Raw genomic sequence first — 21,931 nt, 5'->3', positions numbered from 1 at the left:
AATGACATACTGCCATAATTAGAACCCATATTCTTACTTAAGTATGACTGGGACATTTTTGCCACAGGACCTTCATTATTTTACAGATCCTTAGTGATATCAACTTATACATAATTAGAAAAACATAACTGCTATAGGGCTTACCTGTGAAGACGACTTATCCATACACAGATTGTAGTTCAGGATCAACATCTGAGAAGTCTGAAAAATCTAGTTCCATAGGGAATGTCACATTTAATGTTTCATCAACTGACAGGGGTTTTAATTCAGTTATTTTCCATGTATCATTGTCTTCTGTGGAAGGTTTTTGCCAATGTAGCATTTTCTGAAACACAAACATAAGAACTATGTTATAATATTCCCTCAGAATGTCAATAAGTTGAAAATCACAGTTCTTTACAGAAATCACATGAAACTAGATAAAAAAATACTCGCCCATATTATTATAATGTAAGTCGAATGGATTGTCCCTTTTGGTGGAAGGATTTGACAGTTCACCATTTCCTTAAACATAAACTGAGTGGAACTCTTATGCAGTAAACAATCTGCCTAATAATAAATCCTCTGGGTGTGATAATATTCAGGCTGAGCTGCTGTAAGCTTTGACTGGCAATAATAACTATTTAGTGGAATCCATTCAGGACATCTATAAAACAATACAATTACCTGAAGTTTTTACATCTATCTGCATACCAATTCCAAAGAAACATAATGCACAAAATTGCGAGGATTACAGAACTGTGAGCCTAATATCACATGCATATAAAATTATTTTAACCATTGTTAACAAACAAATTGAAAGAGCCATAAGTGGTGAATTGAGTGAACAACAGAAATGCTTCGGAAGAGGAATGGGAATCATTAATGCTATCCTGGAACTAAAAATTCTAATAGAAAGATCACTTGAAAGAAATAGGAACATTTACATATGCTTCATAGACTTTCAGAAGGCTTTTGACCAGGTAAAACATAATAAAATGTTCAATATATTAGATAAATTAGACATAGAAGATCATGTACTTAAGATTATAAAAATGACTTAAACCAAACAGAAAATGCAACTGTTTAATGATGAGACTTCTGTAGTGAAAATAAAGAGGAGTTACACAAGGTTGTATCCTTTCACCAAAATTTATTTAATATCTATAGTGAGACAGTGATGAAAAAGATTGAAAAACAGAAAATAGGAATTAGTATCAATGATATAACATACAAGAATCTTAGATATGCTGATGATACCATTCTAATAGCAGAAAACAGAAACAAATTAATCAAATTACTGCAGTTACTAATTGAAGAAGGTAAATAATTTGGATTAGATATAAAGGCAAAGAAGACCAAATTTATGAAAATCTCGAAAGAAAATCCGAGTCAGAAATATTCATAAACAATATGAAAATTGAACATACAACAGAATACAAATATTTAGGCACCTACTTTACTGCAGATGGAAAGCAAGATAGAAATAAAAATAAGAACAGCCATAGCTAAAGATGCATTCTGGAAAAATAAAGATCTGCTCAGAAGTTCTGTGAGTATCGAAACAAAGAAAAGAGTGATAAGAACATTAGTAAGGCAACAGATAATGGCCTTTGAAATGTGGTGCTATAGGAGAGCTCTGAAAATCCCATAGAACATGTGACAAATACATATGTCCTATAGAGAATGAGAACATGGATCTTTATTACAGGAAATGATCCATTGAAAGATGTGATTGGCAGGACAAAGGATACTAACAGTTTTAGAAGGAATCAAATATTACTAACTTTATTTAGAAAATTATCACTAGTGTTCATGAACTTGCAGGATTTTCTGTGTATAACAGACTGTGAGTAATTACTGTATAGGTCGGCGTATAAGACGACTTAAATTATACAGTAAACCCCTCGAAATCGTGGGTCGTCTTATACGGTGAGTATAAAAAGGGAAGCTTAAGTTGCAATACATTCTTATATAAGAAAATAGGCAGTGTTTATGAACAAATCAGATTGTTTGCTACATGAATTTATTTAAAATATTACAATAGCTGTAGGTCTTAAAAAACAAATAATAATTATTAACTTGAATTTTCATGTTAATTTTCTTCATCTGTCAAAAATAGTTCTTCAGATTCATTGTTTAAATGATCATCATATGGATCACAGTTCGAATCTAGTGAATTGATTTCATTTTCATCGTCATCAGTGTCCCACAACAGATCATCTTCTGTACCATCCATAAGATTAGAGATACCACACTTTTTTAATGATTTTATTAGTCTCTACTTTTTTGTTGCTACTTTATTGCTTATCATTTCAAAGCTCATAGGAGTTTCATCCATATTTCCAATATTTGACAATAGAAATTCATGTTCTTGTCTCAATTGAATAATAAATATATGGAAACTGATAAGTTTGTGGTCAAGATCTGCTGGTAGTTTTTGAACAATTTTCGTTTTTGTCTTATTACTAGATTTTTGTTCATAAAACAAGTACCCCATCCTGAAGTAGCTTGAAATTCTATACTTTCATCCGGATGTAATATTGAGCATTTTAGTGTGTATGTTCTAATCATATTTCTTGTAACAAGATAACCATTCTGCCTTTGTTCGAATGCCCATTCTGCAAGGTATTTTTCTAGTTGTGGCCATCGGGTGATCCCTGTTCTCATTGCACATTTTTTCTTTGTCAATTTTTTTAAAATATCTTCTTCCTCCATTCTCTTACCATGTTCTTGGTTATGTCAAACTTTCTTGCAGCAGCACAGTTATTATTTTGCTTTGCCATTTCAATTACCCTTATTTTAAATCTAGCTTCATACTTTCTTCATTTTGTTGCCAGATCCATGATTTTAAATAACAATTTTAATAATCCTAAAATTTAAAAAAAGACTATAACTCCAACACTATACCTCATAGGAGAAAGAGAGTTTTCCCAGACGATACAGCATAAAATTTTACATATGCAGATAACATTAACTCCATTTTCAGCAAAATTGCAGTTACAGGGTTTTCCCTATAACTCCCTTTTTTTTTTTTTTTTTTTTTAAATGTCAGCCAAAGCAATAAAATGAAATTTCTTTTATCAGTGTATTCTTTATTCTTCAGTTTAGTAAATACACCTTTTTCCAGAAACAATGGTTATTTACATAGTGTTTCAGAGTGTATCACTAAATTTTGCATGTTTAAGAATTTTTATTTATGGTGTATGCATTTTTATCTGAATTGTCTCTTGTCATTATTCCAGAAACAAAGGTTATTTACATACAATATTTCAGAGTTTATCAATAAACTTTATATTCTTTAGATTTTTCATTCACAGTTTATGTAATAGTGTCACCTGAATTGTCTTCTGCCACACCATGTTCATTTATCATTGTTCTTTGGTGCCAGAAAGAAGACAAAATCAAATATTCCTTGATGGAAGCAGCTTTGCGGTTGCAGTTGCTGTGCCAAGATGGGATACAAGTTTATCCACACTGTATCAAGTTAGAACAATTTTGCATCAACTAGGTATTTGGAAGACGTCCTCTCCTCCATCTGGATCTTGTATCATGAAATAGCAGTTTTCGTTTAGTTTACAAAATGTGTAGAAAGTGTTAATTTGATTGATTGCATTAATTCTTGTTTCAAGCATTGCTTAATTTGAGACTAGGTTTGGAAAGAGGAAACGTTTAGTTATTCTAGTGACAACATATTGTGATTTTAATGTACTAGCAAATCAGTTAATTCTGTTGTCTTCTGCCATACCATGTTCATATATCATTGTTCTTTGGTGCCAGAAAGAAGACAAAATCAAATATTCCTTGATGGAAGCAGTTTTGCATTTGCAATTTCTGTGCCAAGATAGGATACAGGTTTATCATGTGAAGTGAAATTATTTGGTATGTAAAGTTTTTTTCAGTGTATCGGGTGAACAATTTTGCATTAGCTGAGTTTTGGGGTGACTCATCTTCTCCTCCATATCTTGTATCATGTGAAATAGCAGTTTTTGTTTAGTGCACAAAATGTGTAGAAAATGTTAATTTGGTTGACTGCATTAACTCTTGTTCCAAGTCATTGCTTAATTTGAAGTTTTAAAAGAGAAAACATTTAGTTATTCTAGTAACAAATACAGGTATCACTTGATTAACAGTCCTTTAACCCTGTGGAGCTCACAGCAAATCTGACAGATACATGCAAAATGTTTAATATAAATATTCTTACACACTTCAGTGTGTAGTATAGCTTGGAGGTCATGAGTAGCTGTGCATTCATATGTTACGAGTGATATTCCGCACTGTTTTTTTTTTTTTTTTTTTGCTGTCAGTTTGGTTTAACACGTTATTTAAAGGTTTGCGATATTTGACAGTAAATTGTATCTGAGAGATACTGCGACCTCCGATATCAATATAGTATTGTTTAGTTGTTTTGTTTTTTTATTCTTTGTTCAATAATTTCTAGATTGTAACTGAAACTAAATGAACCATCATGTATTACTGAAATAGAGAGCCAAATGCTTATTTATTATACATCTCCTCTAGGAGATGTGCTTTACATTATGGAAAATACTAAGGAAAGTGATCTGGAGCTTACTCCACCTTTACTACGGGTTGCCCATAAGGTTGCTTATGCTTGCATCCACTGAAACTTTTAGTTTCTGTATATTCGGCACGAAACTCTTGTTTCTATATTCAGCTATGAAATAATTTATTAACTTTTAATGTACTGACAAATCAGTTAATTCTGTTGTCTTCTGCCACACAAAGTTCATTTATCATTGTTCTTTGGTGCCAGAAAGAAGACAAAATCGAATATTCCTTGATGGAAGCAGTTTTGCATTTGCAATTTCTGTGCCAAGATAGGATACAGGTTTATCATTTGAAGTGAATTTTATGTGAAATTATTTCGTATGTAAAGTTTTTTTTTCAGTGTATCAGGTGAACAATTTTGCATTAGCTGAGTTTTTGGGTGACTCATCCTCTCTTCCATATCTTGTATTGTGAAATAGCAGTTTTTGTTTAGTGCACAAAATGTTAATTTGGTTGACTGCATTAACTCTTGTTCCAAGTCATTGCTTAATTTGAAGACTAGGTTTTAAAAGAGAAAACATTTAGTTATTCTAGTAACAAATGCATTGTTTTAATGTACTAACAAATCAGTTGACCACCTTACCAGCCGTTATGGATCAAATATGCATCCTCATATGCTTCGTATCCATCATATATTTCAATGTAATATCAATGGTATTAAAATTTTAATATGCACTTCGCATCCATGATAAACTTGACATCTATGGATGTCTTGGCCGGTAGCATGATTAATTCTGTTATTACCGTCCTGTCAAAGGTAATGGAAAAAATCGTCTTCTGCCACACAAAGTTCATTTATCATTGTTCTTTGGTGCCAGAAAGAAGACAAAATCAAATATTCCTTGATGGAAGCAGTTTAGCATTTGCAATTTCTGTGCCAAGATAGGATACAGGTTTATCACATACTGAATTTTGTGCACCTCTATACCGTAATGGAAAGTACGACAGTACATTGCTCTTCGATTGGAAAAGCCCTAAGTTCAATTCTCATCATGACAGGAGGAATTTTAATATGTATTTTTTTAAAAATCGAAGGTAAGTTAGCCTATCTCATACAGAGGTAGCAGGGTTTTTTTTTCCATGATATATCAGGTTAGAACAATTTGGCATTAACTGGGTGTTGGGGAGACTCATCCTCTCCTCCATATCTTGTATCATGTGAAATAGTTTTTGTTTAGTGTATAAAATGTTAATTTGGGTGACTGTATTAACTCTTGTTCTAAGTCATTGTTTAATTTGAAGGCTAGGTTTTTAAAAAGAAAATGCTTAGTTTTTCTAGTGACAAATACATTGTTTTAATGTACAGACAAATCAGTTCTGTTGTCTTCTGCCATGAAGCTCATTTATCATTGTTCTTTGGTGCCAGAAAGAAGACAGAATCAAATTCCTTGATGTGAGCAGTTTTTCATTTGCTGTGCCAAGATGGGATATAGATTACTATGTCAAATGAATGTTGTGTAAAATCATTTAATAGCACATAGAATTATATCATGAAAAGTATATGCTGCTTAAGTTTTATGGGCTTAGACTAACACCATGCCTATTTTGCTCAAACTTGTTGGTGTTAAAACCGTAAATTTTTACTTATTTTTCTGACATGGTTTTACCTTCAGAAACTGTGATTTATTAACAAAAATCATGCGCCATGTTTCACTCATTTTCCCCATACCACATTACATTTAGATGACGATATTTACATGTTGGATTAGGCCACAGTATCACTACCAATGGCATTGTAATGATTTCTAAAATGACTGTGCTGAAGCCATACTACACTATTGCTCATTATTACAGTAGTGCAATATTTGCTTTAGCAAATTTGAAGGGAATATTCTGTTTATAAACAATCACTGTTCCTAGGGTTACTAGAAAAAAATCTTTAAAAGTGCAGCATTTTGTGCTAATAAATTGCCTGTCACACCACTGAGATGCCTTCTTTTATGCAGTGGTTCAATTGCATATACTGCTCAATAACTAGACTCAGCATCACTTTACACAATGACCTGATTCTCCCCCCCCCTCCTCCTGCCCTTCCCAAGTTGTCAAAATTTTTCTCTGTTGTTCTTTAATTTATACCAATATATCACTGTCAACAATAATGTATGTAGTTTTCTTTCTTTGTGGTATTTTAACATTAATTTATGGTCATAAAAATGGTGAAATATAGATATACCGACCATTTCATTTCTTACTCAATACTATTCTTCTTTCTCAGCCATTTTCAATCTACTGCCTGATGAAGATCTTCCAATTTTCCTGGTCTTCTGCTTCCACCATCCATTTCTTTCCAGACAGTTTTTCTACTTCATCTGCTCATTTTGTTTTTGCGTTTCCTTATCTTCTCTTTCTGGTTGGTAGTCATTCTGTTACTTTTCTTGTCCATCTATTGTCTGTTCCTAGGGCCACTTTCACAAGACTCACTTCAAAAAGTATATTTCCTTTGGGAATATACTTAGAATATTCCTGCTAAAACTTATTTGATAACTGAATTCCACAAAAGTTTAGATTTGGCCAAAGTAATAAACAAAATGCTTACTTTATATAATTAGTAAAGCTTATTGCATCACTTTCATTTACCTTGGAGTTCAGACTTTTCTTTAACTGCTGTTATCAAGTAATAGTTTTCCAATGGATATTTTCAATGTTCAATCAGTTATGTGAAATGACATGGGATTCTGTCGTTTACAAGCTGCTTACTTGTGATAGTATTTTATGTTGTCACCTCTAGAAACTTAGTTCAACAATAATTGTAGAATATGGTTATCTGAAAACCGCTTTTTTTCTCCTTGGAGAGCTAAATCACTTGTTGCCTTGTCTGTATGGGCTGGACTTTGAAATTGAGATGGTCAAGTTTGAAACTGCAGCTTTTATAAACCTCTTATGAAGATTATGTAATGGATTGGATACTACCAATAAAAATGGAAAATTTGCTGTGATCTAACAAGCTTATTGCTGATTTTCATGCCAGCTTTATTATAGCAGATATGCAATTTTGTTAAAGAATCTTGCAAAATAAAATTGTTAATCTCAGCTGTTTGCTTTTAAAAAAACAGAGATTAACTCCAGTTCTGATTACTGTTATAAGGTTAACAGTTGCACTACATATGGTATTTCAATTCCAGTTAACTTAAAAATGGATTAAGTATGGAAATTGTGCATCATAATTTTTACTTATTACAATTCTTTTATTTTTACCAAAGGACTTGTATGATCTGCAAATGAAGATATTTTGACATTTGGGGGATTTATCTCATACACCTCAGCCTACTACATCAAGTGAAGAAATTTTGTTGGCATATTGGAGAAATTGTTCATAGGCTACTCCAAGAAAATACCCTTTTCCCAGTTTGAAATAGATGAGCCAGATGAACTGCAACAAGTTGGAAATCATGACTTTTCTTCAGAAGTGGTTAAGATATGGGTAGCAATCACCACCAGTCCCAATAATTACCATTGAAATTACAAGCCAAGAAATGTATTAAAGGTGAGAATAATTCTATTTCCAAAAGTTGTTTACATGAAATTCTTTAATGTTAAATATATGCTTATTATATTATTTGTTTAGGGTGTGTGCATGCTCCAAACCTGGAGTATGTACTGTTTCATATTTGCATAAAAGTAATTGTACTGTTTCTTTTATTTAGAAAAGAAGAAAATGAAGAAATTTTTTACTACTGCTGTTACTACACTAAACCATAAAAAAATCTCACGGGAAGTGTTTTGCACATTTATTTTACCGATGAGACTTCTCGTTACCATTTGTGTGCCACTTCCACTTTGGGCAGGTGGCCTCAACTGACAGTTTATGTGGCATGTCAGTTGCAACTCTTTTGGTAGAATTTTATTGCCACTTGTTTGAAAATTTGGACAAATGTTAGGACAATTGTTTTTAGTTAGATACCATGTTTGGTGGTACAACAAACAGTTTGCTTGAATCTATGCTGCATAGTTTCTGTGGGAGGAGATGTGTTTCATTAGGTAGTGCTGTTTTGATGCCAGTTGTCTCTAATTGCATTATTTGTTGACAAATATATTACACATCCTGCAAATGTTCTGTACCTTATTCAGTGATGCAATAAAACTACTTGTTTTTCTTGTGTCTGCAGTATAGTGGCTGTTGGGGAGGATGTGTTCACTATATAGGGACAGCTGCTTCTAGTCTTCAGCATTGCCGAATGTAGGAAATCACATGTTCTAGTGATGAGTTTCTTGAGCCACTGTCAAAAACAAGAAAAAAACGCATCTGATGAAGTTTGCATTTTTGAAGATGTAAATAATTCAGATGATGATTTCAATCAGGTATTGTATTTATGGAGCAGTTCCTCATCTGACGAAGATATTTCACAAAGTAAAGGTTCTGAGTTCTCTCTTTCAAATGAATGGAATTCACTTTTACCACTTGATGTGGAAAATCCATCTGCAAGTGTACTCTGCATTTCTAACTGATGACTAATGAGAAACTAACAGATATGCAGATCAGTGCTTATCTACAACTCAGGATTGGGAAACTCCAGGTAAACAAGAGAATTTCAAGAAATGGATACCCACATCTAAAGAAGAAATTTTTCAGAATCGCATTGCTTATGGGAATAATACATGTTCTGGAAATATGTTGATACTGGTCAAAGAATTCCATTTATACAAATTAAAGAATGCAATGCACAAGGACAGATTTCTGCAATTGCTGAAGTATTGGCATATTTATACCAATGATGTGGAGACATGATCTTCTAGAACTGCTAAAAGCTTTTGTAAAAGTAGTTTTGTCTGAGAAAAGAGTTGTAATTGATAAGAGCATGATTTCCTTGATGTGGGAGGTTGTTCTTGTGACAATACCATATGTACTGGAATATAACTTGTCCTCGTGTATATCTTGCATCTCTGATTTTACTTTACGAAAAAATAAATTTAAAAGTTTCACATATAGTTCGCATACAACGTTTACAACTTTAAGAAATAGATAGTGAATGTTATGGCAATTTCAGATATTTTGGATTCAATTGAAGAAAATTGGCATTTGAAATCAATCGTTGCCTTGCCTTTGTCATCGAGTCTCACATGGTCTTTGGTTAATACTGCACCAATCATATGCACAGAAGTGAAAACAACCAGTAGAGGAAATGTGGGAGTGGGAGCATTGACTTCTACTCGATCTTGGATTGCACAGGGTGGATTAAGAGACTAATGTCAATTTAGTGTTTTCCCTGAAAAACTAGTTTCCGAAAATCCCTGCATTTATCTCACACCGCGACTTTTTAACTTTAATTTTTTTGGCGAAAAGTAAGAGTTATATTCAAGTAAATACTGTATATTCCCTGCAAGACTCGTAAATATGACATCAGAGTGTATAAACTATTTACTAGCTGATTACACACACATCTGTGTGTAGTCAAGCAAAGGTGACACAGTGAGTGATTGGGGCCATTCTCATTCCATCACTTTGCAATTGCTTGATGGCCTCTTGAATACAGGAAAGATTTTATTTGCATATAATTTTTATACAAGTTTAGCACTTATTGAGGAACATTCCTCTGTGAAAAATCAGGAATAATACAGTTGGACTTCTGGCAGGAGTTATGTTGAAGAAACAAATGTGGATGGATAATAACCATGGAAACCAAAAAATACATTAAAATACTGAAATGGACTAACAAAAGATAAGTAACTATGTTGACAAGAGAGTGTTCATAAGAATAGGGCAAGTGCAGAAAACAGACTCAGTGCTCAGTTATAATGCTGCTAAGAAGGGTGGCGATCTCTCAGGCCAGATGGCATTTATTCTCAAACTGTGGCTTAGGCTTTCCCATTCTAATTGATTCAGGATAGATTTTAATTCCTGTTCGCTTGTTGCTATTTTCACTGTGTCATCTGCATATCATAGGTTAGTGATTGTTCGGCCACCTAATTTAATGCTTCCATTCCACTTTTCTAGAGATCTTTTCATTATAGTTTTGCTGTAAAGGTTGAATAGTAATGGTGAGAGTATGCATCCTTGTCATAAAAGAATATTTAGATACAAGTTTATATATTACAGTATGTTGTCATCTTAGATTTCTGATATGCCAATTTCCACAAATTCTTGAAATTCAATAACATTCTCTGCAATGCTTACCAACCTGACGTGATGATCCACCCATGTTTAATCTCCCAAACGGCTAGAACGCTACAGATCGTCCAGCTAAATCTGGATATGTATCAGCCCACCTGTTGAAAAAACCTGGATAAGAAGTGCAATTTGACTGTCGTGTCCATTAGAAAGTGTGATAAATCCTCACACTGAAGAGAACGGTTAATCGGATTATCTCGCGTTCGTAGCTGCAGTTGCCTATAACAAGAAACGCACTTCCTTGTTCCATGCTGGTCAACTGGATTTTAGTTATATAGGATAGACTAAAAATAGAGAAATTATTTATATTTTAGTTTTCTCTTTTTATTGTACAATACAATTTTAATGTCTGGACAAAATAAAGATCTTGTATAATTTCTTCACTTAAATATTGCCTTACCTTGCAGAACCAATTTAATTTTTTATTTTTTTTGTGCTAATTTTTTTCTAATCGCATACTAAACAAAAGATTTTTCTTTGTTCTCGAAGAAATTAATTACGATTATTATTTGAAATATTCTTTTAAAAAAAGAAAAGAAAACCGGCTGCCGATGTTTCAGTTTGTATTATTTTTATTTTTGTACAAACCATCGAAATCGAATAATACTTCACAGATTTCCTTTAGGATACGCTTGAGCAACTTTGCTTTATAGAGAATAACATGAAATTCTTTAATCATATTACTAAATTTTTTCTTCATGTTGTATAGTAATCTACTGTTCTTTGCACTTTCACTTTCTTGATTTCCTTGTATACTTGGTCATTACAAAATGAAATTAACAGTTATGATTTAAATTTATATTTTCTGCATAATTCAGATATTTTATTCTCCAATTTTTAAAGTAAGCGATACATTTGCTTATTTTTATCATTCAAAATATGTATATCAAATGTGAAATTTCATTTCCTTTCACAATAGAATTGAACTTTATTTTGCCTCTGATAGTTTACCCCCCCCCCCCCTGAAAACTGTTATGAAACATAGGTATAGTTTTTATTTAATTCGTTATTTTTCTCTAGTAATTGTTCCACATAACTTTAATTTTTTGGTACTGGAACTATTTGGCGATTATTATAAATCAGGAAATTATGTGATATTCGGATATAGGCAAAATTAATATTTAAAATCACTATCATCCTTCAAATGCAATATCAGAATAAAGAAAGTGGAAAACCAAACAAGAAATTTCTGCCTGTAAAATATTCAGATATTGCTTGAGGCTCTTTAGTGTGCTGCATGTTCTATTGTTCTGTTTCTCAGTGGGGGTTAGTAATCTCCATTAGCTTTGAGCTGGGCAGAAAGGAATTACTGGACAGAAAAGAATAAATAGTAAGTATATTCAAGACACAATTCATTTACAAGATGGCAAGCAGTAGCAGTGACATGGTAAGAAAAGAAAACTTCGTGGGATGCAGAAAAGTTGGAGCCTTTGCCTTTCGAGCAGCTCTTGTTCTACCAATGAGGAGAGAAATCTTTCTAGCTCTGAAGATAGCGATTCTGCCTGTACTTTAGATATGTCTTCGTGTAGAAAATGGGTGATCGCCACTGAATGTACACCAGCTTGTTCACGGTTTCCCTTCATAGGTAAGCCAGGAATTACTGAAGACTTTGACTCCAGTAATATTTTAAGCTCTTTCTGTCTATTTTTAGACGATGATATTCTTTCCTTCATAGTGGAACAGACTAACCTTTATGCTTGCCAACATCAGCAAGTTGAGTACAGTCCACATTCTCGCAGTAAACTTTGGAGCCCAATCAACATGCTCCTTACATTTATAGCACTTGATTGTGCAAGGTATCGTGAAAAAGCCTGTTCTCAAAATGTATTGGTCTACAGACTGGATTCTGAACATGCCAATGTTTCATGATGTTATGACTGAAAAACAATTCAGTCTCATCATGAAGTATTTGCATTTTCAGAATAACGAGGAATACAATCAGGCAACACATCCTTGCCCAGTCCTCAACAAAATTTATGATTTTCTGATGAAAATCTGTCAGAAATGTAGATCACTCTACATTCCTGAGAGAGACTTGAGTATCGATGAAAGCCTTATGCCATTCAAAGGTAGACTGAAATGTAAGCAGTATATTCCCAAAAAGAAAGCGAAGTATGGAGTAAAATTTTTTATGCTTTGCGAATAGGAAAGTGGATATCTTTGGGATTTCAAACCTTATATGGGAAAGCAAACTAATCGAGCATGATAAATATTCGGATCTCCCCTTGTTGATGCGTGCAGTAATGCAGTTACTAGACCCTTTACTGGGGAAAGGTTACTGCATTACAATGGATAATTGCTATATGTGTCCTGAACTCGCTGATTTGCTTTTACAGCATCGTACAGATAGTTATGGTACTGTAAAGGCGAGATATGCCTCCAAATCTGGCTTCAGGAAAGCTATCGAAGGGGAAAATCCGAGCTTATCAGCGAGGGAAAGTCTTTGCACTACGTTGGAAAGACAAAAAAGATGTTTTTCTGCTGTCTTCCCTGCACAATCCATCAACAGAATCCGTGGAGAAGCATGGTTTGAAGAAAGAAAAACCCATTGCTGTGTGTGCATACAACGACACTATGGGTGGAGTCGACAGGTGCGATCAGCAGCTATCATTCTACTCTGTAATGAGGAAACAGCATAAAAAATATTACAAAAAAGTGGACATGTTTTGGATTTTGTTATTTGGAAGTTTCCTCCTGCACAAGAAAAAATGTTTGTCTACCATAACATATCTAAAATACAGAATAGAAATTGCAAAAGCATTGCTGCACATGCGCCTTCTTCAGCAAGCAGAAAAATAGGAAATCCTGCCAGACATCTGAGGTTGAATGCTGCTAACTCCAACCATTATCCCGAAAATCTACCACCAACAGCTAATAAAAAAAAAAAAAACCTGCACGCAAATGTTATGTATGTAATAAAAAAATATATCAGAAAGGAAACAAAAATCTGGTGCCCTGAGTGTAAAACTGCTTTGTGTGTTTACCCTTGCTTCAAGGTGTTTCACACTGTTCAAGAATTTTAAATTCTGAACAGTATGAAATAAAAAATGTTTGTTTTCAAGGCCATCAAAACAGTCCTTTTCAGGACTACAAATAATTTTTTTAAGTTCTTTTTATGACACAGAATGATATTTTCGAAGGAATAAAATATAAGAGGAACTGGAATAGTCTTTCCAGTTCCTCTGGAACTGAAAAGAGTATTTCACCAAAACAATAAAAAATAATGAAATAAAATCTACCCTATATATATATATATATATATATATATATAATAAATAAGCCTTTTTATGTCATGTTTTTCGAAACGTTTTGAAACTCAGGGGCGGAACCCCCTTTCGAGTTATCACAATTGAAGGAGAACTGGCCAACCAGACCGGAACACAGGGGTTGGGCATAGCCCTCCCCCCAGTTAATAAATGAAATATATAAATAATAACTTGAACATTTTCACCTTGCCAACACTCAACATTGATGTGATGGGTTCCAAATTTCTTGTTTTTGAGATATATATATATATATATATTACAAAGTTTTGTAATAAAAATTTCTGCTACAATGAAGTTTGACATAATCAACAATATTATTACTACCTTATTTCTGTTTCTCGTGTGGGAGAAACACGGTAAAATGTCACTCTTATAATTATGAGATGTTATAATGGCAAAAATAGCAAGAAAAAAAATCATTTTCACTTTCTCTTCAAATCACAAAGAAGGAACATTGTAAATTCAGCCAGTAGAAAAGAAAATACTATATTTTTTTTTTCTTGTAGTACAAAGAAGAAATCATTGCATATAACATGGAGTCTGCAGGAGGGAAAAATCTGGAAATTGGTTACATTATAACAAATCGTGTTATAATGTAACCATGTCTGACATGAATAATGAGAAATCATGTCAGAAAAATTATTCACGTAAGATTCTAATCTCAGCAGACATAGCATTTTCTTCTAGATTACATATCTAAAGTAACTGAACCTTTGCTACTATTTTACACTAAAATGAATGGGTGTGTTCCCCAAGTGATATACGTTTGTAACAGCTGTCTTAGAACGATTTATGAAATAAATTATCTGAAATATCTGCAGATTGATTAGGTCTATACCACCCCCCCCCCCCCCCCAAAAAAAAAAAAAAAGATTATGAAACGCATATGGGCCTTTTCTTTGAAAATAATTCAAATCCTCTTTTTCAAGATAATTGTATGTTTTAATTTTTGATAATAAAAGTGAAACTGATCATTATAAATTAAGCAATTATTTTGGCATAAATAATGTATAAGCATGTAAACGAAATGTCAGTATTTCTGTTAGAATATAGGTAATCAACAATCGAAAAGGAAACAAGACATTCTTGACATATTCTGCACTACAGCCTGAGGCACTTTAGTGTTCTCCAGTTTCTTCTCAATAGCACTGAGAGTAATAAGCCTTCAACTTTTCCTCCAGCTAAGAGGATATTACCAAGTATTTATAAGACGTAGATTATTTCAGAAATAGCTTCCAGCAGCAGAAGTAATATTTAGATTTTTTTAAAGAAAAACAAACAAAAATAATACTACTGCACTTTCTTTTGTGTGGTATGCATATAAACAATTTTGCATGGCGAAAATATAGCATATTATTTCTAAAATTTCACATAATTTCAGCGGACAGTAGAACAGCTGGTTTTTTAGATTGCAAATAAATAGAACAGAATTAGATGCTTCACGGTACAATCTGATTGCCGTATATCTTTTGTCAAAATGGTAAAATGAAGTAATTGATTTTGAATACTGTCTAGAAAAGCATTCAAACCTGTATAGAAATTTAGAGTAGTTATGCAGTTGAGTTCCAAGAGAGGATGGGGGGGGAGGAGAAGCATTAGAAAATCTTCAAAATGAGCAAAAATTTTGAACCATTCCGTATATGATATTTTCAACATATCTACGAGGATATGCACTAGATATTATCGTGATATGTATAATACAAATAAATAAAAGGCGAAGGCAAAGAATCACTGCTAAAATATCATTGGATATAAATTTTTGATACCACAAGGACACAATCGGAAACAGGGTAATGCAATTTAGCATTTTAACATTTTTTTTTATTTGCCTTTATGAATAACAAAATCATTTCTAAAACTGAAATGTGATGATCCATATAATGCTATTTGGCTAGAAACGAAAGCAAAATAACATTTATTTCAATAAATATTATTTATAAATATAAATATTTGACATAACATTTTCAAAGCAAACATTTGGAAATTCTGAAATTCAAAAAAAAATTATTCAATTATTATACATAAAGTGAAAGAACAATCAGTGCAACTCTTCCGGTGCACTGATTTGTAGAATAAAATATAGCAAATTTACTATCACTAAATAGATTCATTGCAAAGGCTGATAAGTGGTCATTTCAGGATTGATTTTTTTCGCACATGAGAAATTCGTTTCAATTGGGAAGAGATGATAAATCAATTTAGAGGCAAGAAAGGTCAAATAACTTAGGAACAGTAAATGAAATTCTAAGCAACACAATAGATGTAAAGACAGGGAGACACAAAGGTCACTCAGCAACAGTTATCCACTAATGGCTATACAATAGCCGTAATGAGATTAACGGTGGAGGAAGGTAATGGCATGATAAAAGGCAGAATGCCAACGAAGTTTTGATCCATGAAAAAGGCTAGGGAGAGCTGGTTGGGAGGTTAACTGATGAATGTTTTCCTTTTCATTGTGATCTCTCGTATACTCAGAGAGAGTTGAGTGGTATATAAAAAATTGCCATGGAAGTACTCTTCAGAACAGCTTTTGTGAATTCATGGATTATTCACAGAAAATTCAGTTCTAAAAGATCTCCATTTTCCAATTCTGAGAGATAATCATAAAAGAATATTTAGATACAGGAGAGACTATATCTAAAGAGATCACAATGAAAAGGAAAACATTCATCAGTTAAATATGGGTGGATCATCACGTCAGGTCGGTAAGCATTGCAGAGAATGTTATTGAATTTGAGGAAATTGGCAGATCAGAAATCTAAAGCGACAACATACTGTATAAACTTGTATCTAAATATTCCTTTATGACAAGGGTGCATACTCTCACCATTACTATTCAACCTTTACAGCGAACCTATAATGAAAAGATCTCTAGAAAAGTGGAATGGAAGCATTAAATTAGGTTGCCGAACAATCACTAACCTACGATATGCAGATGACACAGTGATAATAGCATCAAGCGAACAGGAATTAAAATCCATCCTGAATCAATTAGAATGGGAAAGCCTAAGCCATGGTTTGAGAATAAATCAGGATAAAATGAAAATGATTTTAAACAATGCAGAAGAGATAGATGTAGAAGGAATTGAAATTGTCAACCATTTCAATTACCTTGGAGTGATAACAAAGAAGATGGGTGTAAAAAAAAGAGATGAGAAGAATAGCACTAGCTAAAAAAGCAATGACTGATTTAACCAAGATCTGGAAAGATAGGCACATCTCCAAAAAGACAAAACTAAAAACTAAGCTTGTAGAAACCTTAATTTTTTTCAATCTTTCTCTATGCTTCTAAGTCTTGGACTATGACAGAAGAAGAATTGGGGTGTACAAGCTCTGGTGCTGGAAAATATTGTTAAGAGTGTCTTGGACAGAAAAGAGAACAAACAAAAGCATTCTAGAAGAACTGAATATCCACACAAGACTTAATAAACATAACCAAAAAGAGAATACTGCAATATTCTGGACACATATTGTAAAAGGGAAGGTAACTGCCTAGAAAAAGTAATCATCCAAGGTAAATCGTGTGGGAAAAGAAAGAGGAAAACCGCTCAACAGGTGGATTGACCAAATATCAAGAATCACTGAACTTAAACTAGAACAATCAATAATAGAGGCACAGGAGAGGAAGAAATGGTGAACCATCATCAGGAAGGTCACGAGTCCTCAGACATGAGATCCGAGAGAGAGAGAGGCAGATCAGAAATCTAAGGTGACAACATACTGTATAAACTGATGGACAGCCTCCCATGTGTTTGTTTATTTGTTTTAATGCAACTCATACATATGAATAATTTACTACTTTTAAAATAATGTAGTCATGTTATGGTATCCATAAATAATTTTTTCTGTGCATCAGCAAAACAGATATTGTGAACATTTTTAAATAAATGTATAAGGATCAAAATTATTTATGTATATGTCATACTTCTATGTAAAAAACATTGATTATTAGTAAATAAAAAAATTATCAGAAAATAAAGTGAAATATAAAAAAAAAGAAAAAATACACATAAGCATAATAAATTATACGAGATGATTTGCTCAATCAACCCACATGTATACCAACCACACGAATCACCTGATCAGCATTATTACATTAGGATAAGCTCCTCCCAATAGTTATTTACTGAGCTAGCAATGTATACAGATGCTGTTTCTTATCAGTTGGTGATTTATGTTTTGCAAACACATCCCTTTCCACCTATTCGTATTTTTTTTTTTTATTTATGCTCATCATATTGTCATTAATGCACATATGAAAGTCTATAGTTTATAGGATCATATATTTTTCATTCAACTCCCCAGATACTCTTAACACAAGCACACATATCAAATGTACATCTTTTATTAAATCAAATATAGTAACTATTAATCATATTGTTATCTATAATTATTGTTTTTTAATATATTCTGAAAAGAACATTCAGTTTCACCTATCCCACCCACTGCAATGCAGGATTAGTTACAACCATTATGAAAAGCAGAGCATCCAACACATAAGGTAATTTTGCTCACTTTGACAGATGGTTAGGTTTCACAGCGAGCAAGCTACCATTGCTCTGACATGAATGTGTTTATGAGAAATACATTTTATATGATGAAGTAATCTAAAAATATACATTATATGTGGGTCAGGGTCAAAGCTGTATAACTGAGAAGTGACCTCCACATGGCCTTTAAAGGAATGCAGAGAACCAACCAGGGCTTCTGACCTAATAATGGCCAATCCCCACCTTCCCATGGTGCACCCTGTTGGATATCTACCTGGATACTGAACGAACGAGGATGGACTCGCAATTTGGGCTTTAGCCGACTAAATTGTTTTCTTATTGGCTTATAAACCAATATACAAAATGATGGTACAATGGTACAACATGACAAAATTTCATGCCAGCTAGGGTGTCACCCGGTTTAACAAGGCCCCCCGTTGTTGTCGTCGTCGCCAGGGAACCAGGGTGAACAGCAAAAAGTCAGCTACTGGAACAAATCTGAAAGCACACCCCAACTTGACATCACCAGAGTTAAAGATCGGTACTATCAACATAAGCCTGAATGGCAAAGAAATGGAGCTAGCTGAGGAATTAGATAAGTACCAGATCGACATAATAGGGGTGACTGAAACAAAAAAGACAAAAACTAGTGAGATCTTACTGAGCAATAAATACAATATGTTATATTCAGGCAATGACAATCAAGGAAAAGAAGGAGTAGCCATAGTATTCAACACAAAATACTAGGCTAATCTTCTTGAATGGCAATCAGTCTCAAGTAGAGTAATGTTGGCAAATATTAGAATGGGGAACTGAACAATGAGACTTATTTGTGCCTATGGTCCCACAGAAGGTTCTACTAAGGTAGAAGTGGAGGAATTTTTTGAGGCTTTAGAGAAAGCAACTGACACAATGAAAAAGGAAAAGTTGGTCCTTGTTGGGGATCTAAATAGCAGAGTAGGAAATGATTGTCAGACATACAAAAATATTTTGGAAAAATTTGGAGAAAAGAGCAAAGCTAATAATCATGGAAAATACCTGTTGGATTTCTGCACAGGACATGGACTGGTTATTACTAAGACCATGTTCCAACATAAAAATGTGCACAAATTCACATGGAGAGAAGTGGCAAGGAATAAGAAAGGTCTCATTGACTATGTTATTGTTGATAATGATGTTTTCTCTCTGGTGCAGGACACCAGTGTATAGAGGATTTGAAATTGGAAGTGATCACTATTTAGTCTTGAGCAGGATAAAATTGAATTTCATATTGAAAAGAATAACATGTAAGAAAGTTTTAAAGCAAATTAAAGTTGAGCAGCTCTCAGATGTGAACTGTAGACTAATAAAATACACAAAGATTATTCAAGAAAAAATGAAAGAGTTTGAGAACAGGAACCAAACCTTGGGCAATATTGACCAGATCACTCAGGCTACACAATGACTACAAGACGCAGTGGCAAACCTTGAAGAAAACCCTGATTGATTCAGCCAGAGAGGCATGTGGTGAGGTTGTCTGCAAGGATAGAAAAATCAGAACTCCATGGTGGACACAGGAAGTTAAAGAGGCAGTGCAGGAAAAGAAGAAAGCATATCAAAAGTTCCTAGCAAATAAGTCGGCTCTTAGAGAATACAGAGACAAATGTAAGAAAGCGAAACACTAAAACTAGCTAAACAAAAGTTTAGGGAGGACTTTGACAAGAACATAGAAAATAAATATCAAGAAGGTGGTAAGATATTCTGGAGGTTGTTGAAGAAGCTTAGAAATGGAAGAAAGTGCGTTGTAAAAGGAGTTAGAGATGATGAAAACGGGAGAAAAAGATATCCTTGAAGTATGGAGTAATTACTTTGAGAAATTGCTAAATGAAACAAGCAGTGATAGCACAGTGGTAAAAAAACACTCAACAGGCGTACAGTCAGGAATGCATATCCATACTTGAAGTAGAAAAAGCCATCAAAGGCTTGAAATGTGGAAAGGCAGCAGGAGTAGATGATATTCGACCAGAAATGCTGAAGTACGTTGGTATAAAAGTATTACAGTTGCTGCACTGCATAGTTCAGAAAGCCTGGACAGAGGGACGAATTCCTGACAATTGGAGTAGAGCTCTAATAGTACCCATATATAAAAAGGGAAATAAAACTGAATGTGAAAATTACAGAGATATTTCGCCTATGCAAGTATACTTGAGAAATGGTTGAGAAGAATTGTGGAAGAACAAGCTGGATTCATGCCAAATAGAGGCTGTCAGGATCAGATCTTCATTTTACGACAAATAGTTGAGAAAGCATGGGAATATAACAAAGATCTGTATTTAAGTTTTGTCGATCTGGAAAAGGCATATGGCAAGGTGCCAAGAGAGAAGCTATTCAATACGTTAGTTATATATGGTGTCAATGGGGCATTACATCAAGCAATACTTAGTCTTTATTTGAGTTGTAAGTCAGCAGTTAGAATTGAAGGAAGTACAGGAAGATGGTTTATCTATATGGATCGCATTATGAAGGAAAGTGGTATTAAACATGGAAATATCAAAATTGGAGATGTTAATGTCAGCTCTTTGCTTTATGCGGACAATGTTATATTTCTAAATAAATCTGCTACAAGCTTGCAAGATTCTCTGACTAAATTGAATAACTGTTGTAATATGTAATAGATATGGTATGAAGGTCAGCAATAAAAAGACAAAGACAATGAAAATAGGCAGAATCATTGAAAATGTCAACTGTGTTGTGAACGGGGAACCTGTGGAACAAGTGAGATATTTCAGCTACTTAGGCACGATTTTTACTGAAGGTGGTAAATTAAATATAGAAATAGACAACAGAATCAGCAAAGCTGGTATGGTGGGAAGTCAATTGAATAAATTCATATGGAATAAGAGAGAAATTAGTCGGAACATTAAATTAGCTGTATATAAGACAGTGTTCAAACCAGTTTTAACTTATGGATCTGAGAGCTGGGTCAGAAGTAAAACACTTGACCAAAGACTAGAGACTGCAGATGTGAGAGTCCTGAGAAAGATTATAGGCATGAAAAGATGGCATCAATGGCAATATAGATTATAGGCATGAACAGATGGCATCAATGGCAATATCATATTAAAAATGAGGATATTAGGAAAGAACTTGACATTATCGGCATCCAGGAATGCGTTAGCAGAGCTAATCTCAGGTGGTATGGTCACTTAAATAGAATGGGAGAGGAAAGATTAGCAATAGCAAAACAAGTGTTCTCTGCCAGGTTGGCAGGAAAACGACCCAGAGGAAGACCAAGATATAGTTGGATTGATAAGGTACAAAGTGCCTTAGACGATAGAAATATAAGATCTGATAATGTTGGAGTCTTGACAAGTAACAGACTGATTTGGAGGAAAATTGTAGATAGGAAGTTAGTAATGATGTAAATTTTTCATGTAGTACTATCATATCCTGTACACTCCTTGATGGTACATCAGGAATTTGATGATATGTGATTTGTTCACATTTAGTATTGTACTTACATTTCTAGTATTGGAGCCACC

At 33.6% G+C, this 21,931-nt stretch overlaps 1 protein-coding gene across 3 annotated transcripts in view; it reads left to right on the top strand.

Annotated features, from left to right (window-relative positions):
- The window catches only part of LOC150110223 (uncharacterized), a 54,189-nt gene that overhangs the window by 6,198 nt on the left and 26,060 nt on the right, over positions 1-21,931 (top strand). Inside the window, exons 1-2 of one of the 3 annotated variants that reach the window (XM_090398462.1) lie at positions 3,370-3,490; positions 7,749-8,032. The gene's annotated coding sequence lies outside the window, so the exon portion shown is untranslated. Of the gene's footprint in view, positions 1-3,369; positions 3,491-7,748; positions 8,033-21,931 lie in introns of those variants that run through there. The other 2 variants (XM_090398455.1, XM_090398468.1) reach the window with 2 other exon arrangements.

The sequence above is a fragment of the Typopeltis vanoorti genome, chromosome 1, assembly GCF_054136105.1.
Source record: "Typopeltis vanoorti isolate ZY-2024b chromosome 1, IOZ_Tvanoo_1.0, whole genome shotgun sequence".
Classification (NCBI taxonomy): Eukaryota; Metazoa; Arthropoda; class Arachnida; order Uropygi; family Thelyphonidae; genus Typopeltis; species Typopeltis vanoorti.
This window is presented reverse-complemented; position numbering and strand designations above follow the sequence as displayed.